The 13491-nt window shown below is 33.7% G+C and overlaps 1 long non-coding RNA gene across 2 annotated transcripts; it reads right to left on the reverse strand.

The window, feature by feature from the left end:
* Positions 1-4223: 4223 nt before the first annotated feature.
* Positions 4224-6942, reverse strand: LOC138691596 (uncharacterized). Of its 2 annotated transcripts, XR_011329925.1 has the most exons (6): positions 6606-6942; positions 6344-6402; positions 6128-6197; positions 5315-5376; positions 5067-5212; positions 4224-4725 (listed from the first exon to the last, which is right to left on the reverse strand). It is a non-coding gene; the product is annotated as an uncharacterized lncRNA (long non-coding RNA). The 2 variants fall into 2 exon arrangements; XR_011329924.1 differs by lacking the exon at positions 4224-4725 and having other exon boundaries at positions 5124-5212; positions 6128-6402.
* Between the last annotated feature and the right edge of the window lie 6549 nt (positions 6943-13491).

A 13491-nucleotide genomic window follows, 5' to 3' on the forward strand; every position in this document is an offset into this window, starting at 1 on the left:
TGACGATTGAATCCTTGTCTCATACAAACTCAAAAGGGTTATGAAGTATTAAGTTAATCAGAATCTATCATGTGACTCACCTTGGTACAGTTCTTCCTTACAATAAAGGTAACAAAACATTAACAGGTTAACTTAGTTTCGTTGGGTTAGTTAGCGTTAGTTAAGGTCAAATTAGGTTAGTTTATGTTAGGTTACAGTGGAAAAATTTCAGTATACGGATTCCTCACTCACAATTATATCTTGAAATACTAAAAAGAGCAGATTTGTCTGTGTTTGTCGAATGCGCATCATCATGGAGGGCAAGCAGATGTTTATCCAGTAACATCAGGTGTGAAACAAGGTTCGAACTTAGGACCACTTCTATTTCTTATCTTTATAAATGATTTACGAGACTGCATTAGCAACTCGCTTAGCTTATTATTCGCTAATGATTTAAAAATTTATAGAAGTATTCATTGTTTAGATGATTGTTTGTCTCTACAGACTGATACAGATATATGTAGGCAATGGTCTTTAGAAAACAAACAGCCTTTCAACATTATCAAGTGTAGCATTATATCATTCACAAGGAAAAAGACTATCACAATTACATGTATTCAATGGGAGGTGCATTACTGAAAAGAGTGGAAGTTGTCAATGATTTGGGTGTTCAATTAGATAGTAAGTTAACATTCACATATCACATAAGTAATATAGTAGTATCAGCGTATAAGTCTTTAGGTTTTATTATTAGAAATACAATAGGTTTTAAAAACGTCAAGGCATTAACATGTTTATATTCAAATTTTTGTTAGGTCTAAATTAGAATATGCATCAGTTGTTTGGTCTCCCACTACTATTAATTGAAAATATACAAAAAGAAAATTCTTAGGTTACTTTATTATATACAAAATGGCAAATATCCACTACATGAAAATTATGTTCCATATACTATGCTTATGAAAGTGTACAATTATAATGCTTTAAAATTACGTAGGGTTATTTACGACGTCATGTTCCTTCATTCAATTGTAAATGAATGTAATTGTAATCAGTTAATTAATCTAGTCGTATTTGAAGTTCCTAATTATAGTAATAGAATTAATAGAACATTTTTAAGGTGTCCCCGGACAAATTACAGTACAAACAATACCATCTATATAGAAGTTGTTACTATTATAATAAGTATTTTGACAATTGTGATATTAGTTCTAGAAGTACATTTATATCTGCCATAGTACAAAAAGCCCAATCTATATGCAATTTAGTTTAGTTTAATTTGTATAAGATTTTTTAAATAAATAAATAAATAAATAAGTAAGTAAGTAAATCAGTGAGTGAGTGAATAAATCATGCTTACGAAAAGGCACTTTCAGTGCCAATAATTTATTTTGTGCTAATAGCCTACTCTTCGTAGAACGCAATATTCCTGAAGAGAAAAATGACGCCTCCTTTGGTATAGTTTTGTAGAATTACCCAAATGACAATCAACACCGCTCATTACATTATTTTAACAAAACAATCAGGAAACATGAATAACACTGAATGTTCTTAATGATCTCAATATCAATAAGACTTACGTAAATTATAAATCACAAACTTGTGAGCGTGCAATAAAAAGGAAATGGATTAAAGTAATGAAAAAAAATACGTACCGGTATTTTACGGAATAATTTAACGGAGCGCAAATTTATGTAATTGTATTTTCAACGTACGTGCAAATAAGAGAGCTTTATATCTGTTGACATAGAAGACCGTGACACACAGGTTTCAGGATTAACTAGGCCTAACCATTGTAGCACTTTATTTCGGTGGTCTCAGAATTTAATATAAAACTGCATGTATATACCTAGTTGTATTGCAGAGGTTTTGGCTCTAAGGGCCTGTACTACGACTCTCGGATAAAGTTCTAGTTTAAACTTATCCGGCAGATGGCATATTTATCCGGAAGTTGGGTTGTAATTGCGTACTACGACTTTTGGTTATGTGCAATCTGGAGGCTAAACTTCCAGATTAGCAATCCGGAAGGCAGAGTGACAGATAGGTGTTATCCGGAGGTTGGAACTCGGTATTGAAATCAAGATGGCTGCACGTCGTACAGCTGGTGATTTGAAGGATCGATTTAATTTTGATACTGATTCTGATGATAAGTTCTGGAGCAGATGCTTCGTTATATCAGAACAGCAAAACGAATTAAGCTCCGTCCAAATAATTTTGAAGAGTGGAATGACGAGAAAGTTTTGAGACGGTTTCGAATAACGAAACCTACTACATGAAATCAATGATCAACTGAAACAAGGCACAGATCGTAAGTACACAGTTAATAATAAGCTACACTATTTCGGTAGGTATTACATCAATATTTTGTATATAATAGCACTATAATAATTATTTTGAAGTACATTAACCTGTAATAGGCGTACAGTAGAAGTGAGGTTAGAATGTTGCTTCATGCAGGTGTTCTGTTGTCCTTACAAGGTATTAAGGCGATTGATATAATAATATAGGGCAACCTACAATAAGTTTAAAATACTTTTATATAAAAAAATAATAACCGTATATAATATATCAAAATCCTTTATATGGTAAACTATAATTTCTTCACAATTGCGTTACCACTTTAAGATACAAATGTATTCACATATTTGGCTTCTAGTCAAGTCATATGTACCGTAAACGAAAGAAAAATTGAGAGCCGACACCAATTTCCCAAATAAAGGTGGAAAGTTGCTGTGAAAGTGGAGTGCAGTGGAGAGGTACGGGTAGGCGGGATCGCTCTATCAAGATAGAAGGGGTAGGCGGCAGGGAAGGGCAGCACATTCATTTCATTACTGTGTTTCCTTACTAATTAAAGGGAAAAGACAAGTTTTCGTAAGATCGAGTTAGTGACAGGTTAGATTAGTATGATTTGCATATATTTACAATTGTCAAAAAAAAAAAAAAAAAAAAAAGTCGAAACTACATCCAAACCTCTTTCTTCCAGGCTATCCTGTAGGGAGTCCTTGCCATCTTTTGGTAACGCTATTGTAAAGATTTACCGGTAAAGGTGTAACCAAATCTCATTGTTTGTACATTTTTTCCAGAAATAATGCCTTACCTCCAATGGACCAATTACTACTGGTATTGAGATTCTATGCCACTGGGAGAACATTGACAACAGTAGGAGATTTTTGTGGGGTCCACGAAGTTACAGCAGGAACTGTTGTCACTCGAGCTAGTGCTGCACTTGCTGCTTGGTTTAATTGAAGTGATGACTTTTAATGCTTCATTGGGAGTAGTTTTATTTTCTCCAGTAATTAAGTGCAAGGCTTGTTTTTTTTTTTTTTCCGAGGGATTCTGTCTCTCTTTTTGATGCTGTTACGAATACTTCTGAATAGTATTTTGATACAGGTTTTATGTACATATTATAGGTCTTGATTAAAGTTTTCCTAGAACTGTTTCATTTTGTGTCTGCTAGTTGTTTAGTCAACTCTCCGAAGATAGATTGGAATACCAATAAGGCATTGCTCATGAGACAACTGTCAGGAGATAATGTGGTAGGGTGGCAAGTTCCCTCCTCCTTCCTTGCATATATCGCTCACCAGTAGGAGTAGGCCTAACATATTTCACTAATCAGACTTAAGATATGCTTGCCATATATTATTATTTAACAAACTGTAACAGTTTATTGAATTTTAGACATGACAGTTTTTCTTATTTCCTGAAAGTTTTGGAATTGGCATTTATGTTTTGCAAGGGAGCTGTTTCATTCACGCTAGGCCTAATGATTCCTGTATGCAAACATATTCATATTGTTACTTTTTAAATATATTTTATTGCTTGGATCCCTCACAGTGATCTCTTAACAGGCTAATGCACTGTATCTGCAATTCAAATTTATTTTACATAAGCAAAATATGGTAAAACAACATTTTTCAAGAGGCACATTAATTGAAGCGTCGGCTGGAACAACGTTATAAGTTACATTTGGTAAAATTTACAGGAGCTGCAAAAATGTGTATGCGTACAACTTTGTTCTTATGAGGGTAGCAAACTTTTGAGTGGACAAATTTCACGTACTGCATTGATGGACAGTTGCAAGCCAAGGAGTATAGCAAGGTAACATGACATAGCCCTACAACATTATTACACGGAAACACACCGAATGAAAATTTTGTAACTTACAACGTTGTTCCAGCTGACGCTTCAATTGTATTCAGGTACTCTGTGAATGTGTACTTAAAAAATGAGAGATGGACTACAGCTGCAATTAAATTTAAAATTTATTTATTTATTTTGTGTAAACAAAATACGACATTTTTCAGGAGACACAATAAGCATAATCATTTATTACATCCACTGTCTCATTATATATGCTGTGGTACATGTCATATTTACAAATTAATAATATGCAGGCTAATACATAAGAGTACATAGTAACTGTAATTAAACACAATACAAATACATATGCAAATACACAAAACTTGGAAAACTGTGGCAGAGCCAACTTCAGCTATAAGCCCCATTTGTTAGAGATCTGCACGGGCCATAATTCTTAGGCCCGGCCCATCTCGGCCTGATCTGAACCAAGACCCGAACCCAACCAGAAACCTTAGATTAGCTTATAATTATCACCTGACTCGAACCTAATCTTGAAGACTAGCAGATAAAGCAGAGACCATAGGGATCAAGAACAGTTGCAAGAGATTATCACTCCATTAGAAGGATGAGAAGAAGTAATCTCCCAGTCATCCAGGTCAAACAAATCTGGTCAACAAAATTAAACATATATTTTGTTAAAACATAAAGAATGGGTGATTATTGTAGCATTTACTTTCTGCCACTAATTGAAGATGTCCTTGTAGATGGACCACCCATTAAAGAGGAGGAAAAAGTAATGTAAAAACTCCAAATGTTACTTTTGATATTCCAAACCCCATCTCTTTCCAAACATGAGGACATGACTTACTTTTATTTCAAATCATTCTTTGTTATAATGTTAGCATCCAACTTTCAACTAATGTATTTTTTAAAGAAATCACTGTAATAGTACTGAAGTTCATGCATTTCTAACATCTCAAGTATAATTAAGTCAACATTAAACTTACAGTTCACAGATGGAGAAAGATTTTTCAATGTGGCTAATGCATTCCTCAGAGGCTTGCTTTTTCTTTCTTTCTTTTTTTTTTTTTTTTTTTTTTTTTTTTTAAGCATCCTTGGGGTGTAACTCGATCAGCTATTATCCCATTATCAGCTCAAATATTTAAGAGAGGGATATATGCTTATATTCAGACCTTTCTGGGTTTAGCCTACACTACCTACACTGAATAAACCAGTAATTTCACTTAAAACTTACTTTCATTACACTGTGTAGACACCCGTACAGTGGAAGACCTTCATCTGCTGCACCAGCTGACTCTGTAATATTTTAAAAGTGGAATTAATTCTTAAGATATTTAATTCTGGAGAAAGATGATGTTTTATCATAAATGTGTGGACACTTTAAAGTCAGCAGCTGTAACAGTATTGTATTTTCTAACGTGCTATTAATCCAAACTCATTTTTAACAATAAGAAAGTAAAGCTGCAATAAAAAAGAGAGAGAAAAAACCAAGCAAACAGTTCTATTGTAAATAGAGTGTAGTCAGTTTGTTTTATCTCATGAAAAGATATTTTTCAGTTTTTCTGTACACAAGAAATCATTCACAAGTTTCAAAGTGAGAATCCTCACAGTAAAATTGAAATATAACTTAACATAATGTGGCCTAATCTGATTACAAACCCATTACAGAGAAATCTCAAAATAAATTCTTCAGTTTAGTGTACTTTCTATTTTTAGGCCTACATTTATAAATTTCAAATTCCCACTCAAATCCCACATAATATTATAATACAATGATGTTTACTTTTTATGACATCCATTTCTTGTGACCATTTCATCATTATGTACAATATATATTTTAACATTTTTTTTTTTTTTTTTTTTTTTTTTTTAACTTTTGCATCTAATTTATCTACTGCTTGCTGCAGATTTCATATAGTATGTGTGTTAGTTTTATTTTCAACATGTTGGCTGAAAATATGTTTACATGTTACAGCTATTTCAGATTGGAAAAGTAAGCATCACACGTAGAATGTGAAAGAACGTTTTGTAGTATAAATCAAATTACCTGGAGATATTGTTGGGATGTCCAGTTTCACTTCAAAAACTAAAAAATTGCACTGTGAACCTGAATGGTACTGTAAATAAAAAAGAAATAATAGTATTATAATGTAATACCGACATTAAATTAAATTTGTATAACAATTTTCAAGAATCTAATATTTTTTTTATCTCTAAAGCTCATCATCTCCTTCTTCTGACTCTTAATTCCTTACACACTAACCTCATTCGTGTTATTAGCTGCACTGGTATCAGTGGAACTTGGTTTAGTTACTACTTCGGCTGTAACAAAAGTAAGTAAATAAATAAATGAGTGAATGAATAAATAAATAAATAAATAAAAAGAATTCAAACTTATGTTATACAGTTTCCTCTGCTTATTATTTAATAATTGTATAACTTAACATATAAATGAACTTATGCATTGAATATGAATCAAAATCACTGAGAAATCACTCACTAGATAGGAGAATTAAATCACTTACCTTGGCCAAGTTTGGATTTGGTTTTGCTTCAGTTGGAGGGGCTCCAATTGTTTGTAGCCTGCATTGTCTCTCTGCAGCAGCAATTTTATTTGTGTTCTTTTCCAAGAATTCAAATTTGCTTCTCAGCTGTTTTCAGGTCCTTGTATTTGTGCTGATGTTACTATATTCTCCCCATGCTTCATTCCATATTACTAAAAAGGAAGTAAAACTAGGTTAATTCCATATGCAACCTACAACATTAGGAAATATACAGTATTTCTCTTTTTCCCTTATCTAAGTTTCTATACCTAAATAAGCATAAGCTTTTAATGGACGATTGTCAGTACAATATCAAACATATGACTATACTGTACATAGAAACTTTGGAAAAAAACTTAATATCTGCTGTTTCTGTGTTATTTTACGAGGTGTCGAATGTGCATTACAAACAGATAGGCCTGTTGCATTTTAGTGGAAACGTCTCTCCACCTCATGCTCTTCTTTTAAAAAATAATGTTAGGCCCTGTCTGTGATCGAATGGTATTATGGCCCTAATACAAAATATCCGCCCATTTATTAACAGTAAAATACGTAGGCCTAACATACTGAAATATTGGTAATTTGCTAGGAACAGTGTACCTTGCTGTACTAATGTTGGTTAGAAATCCCAGGCCAAAGACATCATTCATTATTATCAGTATCAGTGAACTTTTCTTTTTTAAACGAGTTATTGTGCCTTCGACCCATGATTTGAAGCCGTGAAGTACACTATTTCTAAAAAAATTACCGAAATAGGTCCTATTCACTAATAATGTAGGCTATACAACAAACTGAAAGCACACTTAATATTAATTACAATACAAAAAAAATTGCCACCTACACTTCTTGTGCAGTTACACATGAATAAAACAATGATTATGGAGAAAAATGCACTTTTGCTGGAACCCGCACCCGTCCTCTTTAGGCCTACTAATTAAAACCAAAATACTATCGTATGGTAGGAATTATTACTATTCGAAAAGAAACATAACCTTTAAAATCTTACCTTTTGCTTCCATGTAAAGTTTCTTCATACAGTATTGTAATTTTCTGTTCTTCACTCTGTTATTTTTTGGCTGGAGCTTCAGTATTATAATAAATAATAACAATAATGCTTATAATAAAACCCCAAAATAAATAGTACCATATAAACACGGAACATAAACATGAAATACGCGGGGAAAGGTATACCAATGCAATAAATTTCACTACATTTTCAGTAACTTCATTGCCAACGTAATAAAAATGTTACTATATCTTCCGGATAACAATCCTGCAGTTAAAATCCGCTGGTAGTACAGAACAAAATATTTAACTTCCAGATTGCTAAACTGGAGTATACGAATCTGGAGCTGTAACAGGCGATCGTAGTACAGGCCCTAAATCTTACGGCTTTTATTTTTTCGGTGACAATTTCTTTAAAACTTCAATTTCTTCTAACGAAGGGATTTAGCGACTTTTTCTGTACCTAAGCAACAAGAATGAAACTTCCCGTATACAATCTGGCGACTTTGTAAATACTATTAAACAGATTGTGAGCTTTCCTAAAACGTATCTGCTAATGTATCATTTTTATTTTTGATATATAATTTTTTTTATTATTACTACTACAATTACTTCGATTCACATTACTGAAACGTAATTGCTTGATTCTTAGAATTACTTGTAACTAAACTCTTTTGTTATTATTATTATTATTATTATTATTATTATTATTATTATTATTATTATTATTATTATTATTATTATTATTGTATATTGTTCCTGTATTTCACTTTTATATTTGCTATTCTTATGGGCCAAAGGTTTTATGGCCTTAACGCTGCCAATATAAATGAATGAATGAATAAATAAAATAAATAAATGTCTATATTTCTGTATATGTAAAAATCCTTGTCACACACTTATTGATTTAAATAAGGTTTATATAATGTAATATTAATTTTCTTTATACACTCAAATTGCTAAAGCGTATTTTATCCTCACGGCAATCTTCTAATGAGGAAAGTTTCTAATAAAATACAAATATTAATTTCTGACTTACTGTAAGATAAAAAAAAATGTATTAATTATTGGACGTCATCACCTGAGTGGCTCTTTAGAAATTTACAAAGCTCATGTAATACTACGTCTATATCGTCCAAATTGCAAACGAGAAATTAATGTCTAACAGAAAAAACTACTGAAATGCGAAGCTTTGTAAGAAAAAACATTTTAAATTTTACCTCCAGACTAGCCGGCCCGGGTTCGATTCCCGGCGGGGTCAGAAATTTCTCTTGTAAAATGTTTACTTTGGGACTAGGAGAGATGGCAGTGCACAACTTCTAATCACTAGATTGTGCACCAATATGCCTGGGTTAAATCCCAGATTTTTCCGCAGTGCACATGAAGAGAAGTCGTCTGTCAGATGGGCACATTAAGCGTGGCGGCCCCCTTGGTGCTATTCGACACGAGTAGACTACGTTCAAGCACCGGGTTTGCCTTTCTCCCTTTTTCACCAGTCAAAAGTTTTCGATTACCTATCACAACTATGGATTTGTGGTTAAAACAGGGATTTCGTTTCGAATATTCTATCATATCATAACGTAGAGACAGAAAATATTTATTTTGTTGGTCTATTTAGTTTTTCCGATGTGTTTGTACATTGAAATAAAGTATATAGTTGTTTTCATAGCTGATCGAAAACTTTTGACCGACAGTGTACTTCGAGAATTTGATGAACAAATTGTTTTCAGAACATGGGAGAGATAAAAATAAGCGGAAGAATAATAGAGTGCATGAGATTTGCTGATGATATGGCGTCGTTAGCAAAAGAGAAGACGATACTAAGGGATATGCTACTGGAGCTAAATGACAGCTGTGAGCATTATGGGATGAAGATAAATGCAAACAAGATGAAAATCATGTTGTCGCAAAAAGAATAAAGAAGGTAAACTCGTGAATTCTAAATGAGACAGTAGAGCAAGTAGACACCTTCAAATACTTGGCATGTACTATAAGGAGTAACATGAACTGCTACCAGGAAGTCAAAAGGAGGAAAGCAATGGCACAGGAAGCTTAGCCAGTAGCATCTTCTGCGGACCCCTGGAAAAAGAACTAAGGAATAGATTAGTGTAGTCCTTTATGTGGAGTGTCGCATTGTATGTGGCAGAAACATGGACATTACGACGAAGTGAAGAGAAACGACTAAAAGCATTTGAAAAGTGGACATGGAGAAGAATGGAGCATGTGAAGTGGACAGACAGAATAAGAAATGAAACTATGTTGGAAAGAGTGGGTGAGGAAAGAATGATGCTGAAACTGATCAGGAAGAGAAAAAGGATTTGGTTCGGTCACTGGCTCAGAAGAAACTGCCTACTGAAGGATGGAGTGAAATGAATGGTGAAGGGGAGAAAAGTTCGGGTCAGAAGAAGATATCAGATGATAGACGACATTAAGATATGTGAATCATATGCAGAGACTGACGAAGGCAGAAAATAGGAAAGACTGGAAAATGCTGGGTTTGCAGTGAGAGACCTGCCAACGGGCAGAAAACTTATGTATGTATGTATGTATGTATGTATGTATGTATGTATACAGTATATATGTAAGTATATGGACAATTATATATATAATAGAGTCATCATTCAGTTGGGTGTTGAAAACAGGGCAACAAAGACAGCAGTGAGTTCAACTTAGGTTGAAACTTAGTAGGATTCTCAATTTATCTGTCATTTGTATATTTCAACAATTTCGTTACACTTACTTACTGGCTTTTAAGGAACCCGGAGGTTCATTGCCGCCCTCACATAAGCCCGCTATTGGTCCCTATCCTGCGCAAGATTAATCCAGTCTCTACCATCCTATCTTACCTCCCTCAAATCCATTTTAATATTATCTTCCCATCTACGTCTCGGCCTTCCCAAAGGTCTTTTTCCCTCCGGCCTCCCAACTAACACTCTATATGCATTTCTGGATTCGCACATACGTGCTACATGTCCTGCCCATCTCAAACGTTTGGATTTTATGGTCCTAATTATGTCAGGTGAAGTATACAATACGTGCAGCTCTGCGTTGTGTAACTTTCTCCATTCTCCTGTAACTTCATCCCTCTTAACCCCAAATATTTTCTTAAGAACCTTATTCTCAAACACCGTTAATCTCTGTTCCTCTCTCAAAGTGAGAGTCCAAGTTTCACAACCATACAGAACAACCGGTAATATAACTGTTTTATAAATTCTAACATTCAGATTTTTTGACAGCAGACTAGATGACAAAAGCTTCTCAACCGAATAATAACAGGCATTTCCCATATTTATTCTGTGTTTAATTTCCTCCCGAGTGTCATTTATGTTTGTTACTGTTGCTCCAAGATATTTGAATTTTTCCACCTCTTCGAAGGATAAATCTCCAATTTTTATAGTTCCATTTCGTACTATATTCTGGTCACGAGACATAATCATAGGCTCAGTCTTTTTGGGATGCTTTACTTGCTTCAACTAGAATTTCCGCGTTTCCCCTAGTCGTTTGTGGATTTTCTCCCAACATATTCACGTCATCCGCATAGACAAGAAGCTGATGTAACCCGTTCAATTCCAAACCCTCTGTGTTATCCTGAAATTTCCTAATGGCATATTCTAGAGCGAAGTTAAATTTCGTTATATCGGTACAAAATTATGGAAAATAAACCATTAAAATTCACATGTCAGAGAATATAATAAATAAAGTGTTATACCTTTATTGTTCAAATATAAAGAGTCATGTTACTTAGGTCATTCTACATTTATTCAATTAAACTTATTTGGCCCTATGAGATTTTTCGATATTCAGTTTATTCGATTTTTTTGTTTGAAATATCTCTAAGACTAACCCTTTAAAATTAATGACATTACTTATGGTCTACACTGTATGTATAAAACAAATTCGAAATAAACTTCAATGAGCTTAAAATTTCTAGCCTGGCGATTGCGTAGACTATAGAGCATTTTTTTTTTTTTTTTTTTTTTGCCGACATGCTACTGAATATATTAGAAAATATATTGAGATTGTAGGAAGTTCCTTACATGCATTCGAGGAATAAGCAATGTATATTGTAACTCTTACTATATATGCAAATTGGCCACTGGTATTGCTCAGTCGGCTGAGAAAACAATTGCCTACCGATCTCGAGTTGTGCTCCAACATGGATTCCATTCCCGCTCGGGTTTTTCTGTCGTTTTGCTCAATGCATATGGCTCTGTGTATTGTAGCAAAATAGAATTGAAATATTTTCTATCAAAGTCGATTCATAATATAGAAATTGAATTGCAAACAAAGATATACATATCGGATTTTAAATAATATTTTCACTACTGTATGTAAATAAACAGTCAATGTCAAAGAATTTTATGTCAATATTCCATTTCCTACAAATACAATTTCGAAACTATTTTTTCCACCCATTTATTGTCTGATGTTTTGTTTCCTGCAAAAGAAAACTATAGAAAAAAAATTCTTCATTGTTTTATATACACTTTCAACACTTAGGTAATCACTGATTAACTTCTCAACTTCCTTAATGTGTTACCTTCTTAGGTAATTGCCTGGCAAAGTAGTTTCGAAGTGTTGTTCTTCATTTTCCAGAGCTTAGTGAAGATCCCGCGCTGTCTTCTGGTCTCCTGTTGTGATGAGGTTTGTTCATGAACTATGTAATATGGAGAGAGCTAGCAATGCGTAAGTCTCACACTACAGCGAGAAATATGTAATGCGTCTCTCGAGCTATGGAAAATGCTTTCCTTTAGCACGGACTAACGATCGAAATAAGGCATCAGTGGCGTTGGTCGGGTAGCGATGTTTTAAAACACCACCCCGGTTGGGGCAAGTCACCTGACTGAGATTTTTTTTCCGGGGTTTTCCCTCAACCCAATACGAGCAAATGCTGGGTAACTTTCGGTGCTGGACCCCGGACTCATTTCAATTTCACCGGCATAATGACCTTCATTCATTCAGACGCTAAATAACATAGATGTTGATACAGCGTCGTAAAATAACCCAATAAAATAAAAAAAATAAAACACCATAACCTGTATTCCACACTCTCACAGGTAGCCTATAAAATTTATATTACGTAAATGAAATTGAACAAATAACAGAAAGTCAGATACTCATATTTATGTAACTTTATAACTATAAGCCCATTTCAAACCCAAAGACCTTATATAGTATTATATATAAGGTCTTTGAACAAAATATCTTCCATACGACGCACAGTGGTTCATTTTCCCAATTTCTTGGCCAAAACCTCTAGAGTTGTTTGCATTAATTTGAACGTAACGAAGTCGAAATATCTCGCTTATTATTGATTTTTGTGAAATATGTTACATAACAAATAATAAATGATTTCCGATAGTTTTATTCTATGCAACATTTTGATAGGACTGATATTTAAGGATATAGAAGACTTAAAATAACAATGCAACACGATTTCACCAACGCCTCGGATTATAGCGTTGCTGTTCTTACATTAACACTATGAAAAATGCAGAAACATACCTTCAACATAATACGTAACAAAACACATCATTACCCATTAAATATGTGCGAATCAGCCTAAACTCAGTAAACTTTAAATCCTGTAAATACGAAGTGAAAATAAACATGTTTGTAACTAATCTATTATAAAATAAATAATATCAGTAAATAAATCTTGAAAACCAACAAGGTGAGTATATGCACGTACAAATTATACTGTAGCAGACATTCCGAATCTTCAACGAAACTGAATCATTTACGGGATCGCAAAACAGATGTTTACAATGAACTTGAAAATCAACGGCATATCTTTATTGATATAGCAGGCGTGACCCAACAATTTGGCCAAAGGAGTTCGAGGTCCTACGCTGAATTATGC

This window comes from Periplaneta americana, chromosome 16, assembly GCF_040183065.1.
Source record: "Periplaneta americana isolate PAMFEO1 chromosome 16, P.americana_PAMFEO1_priV1, whole genome shotgun sequence".
Classification (NCBI taxonomy): domain Eukaryota; kingdom Metazoa; phylum Arthropoda; class Insecta; order Blattodea; family Blattidae; genus Periplaneta; species Periplaneta americana.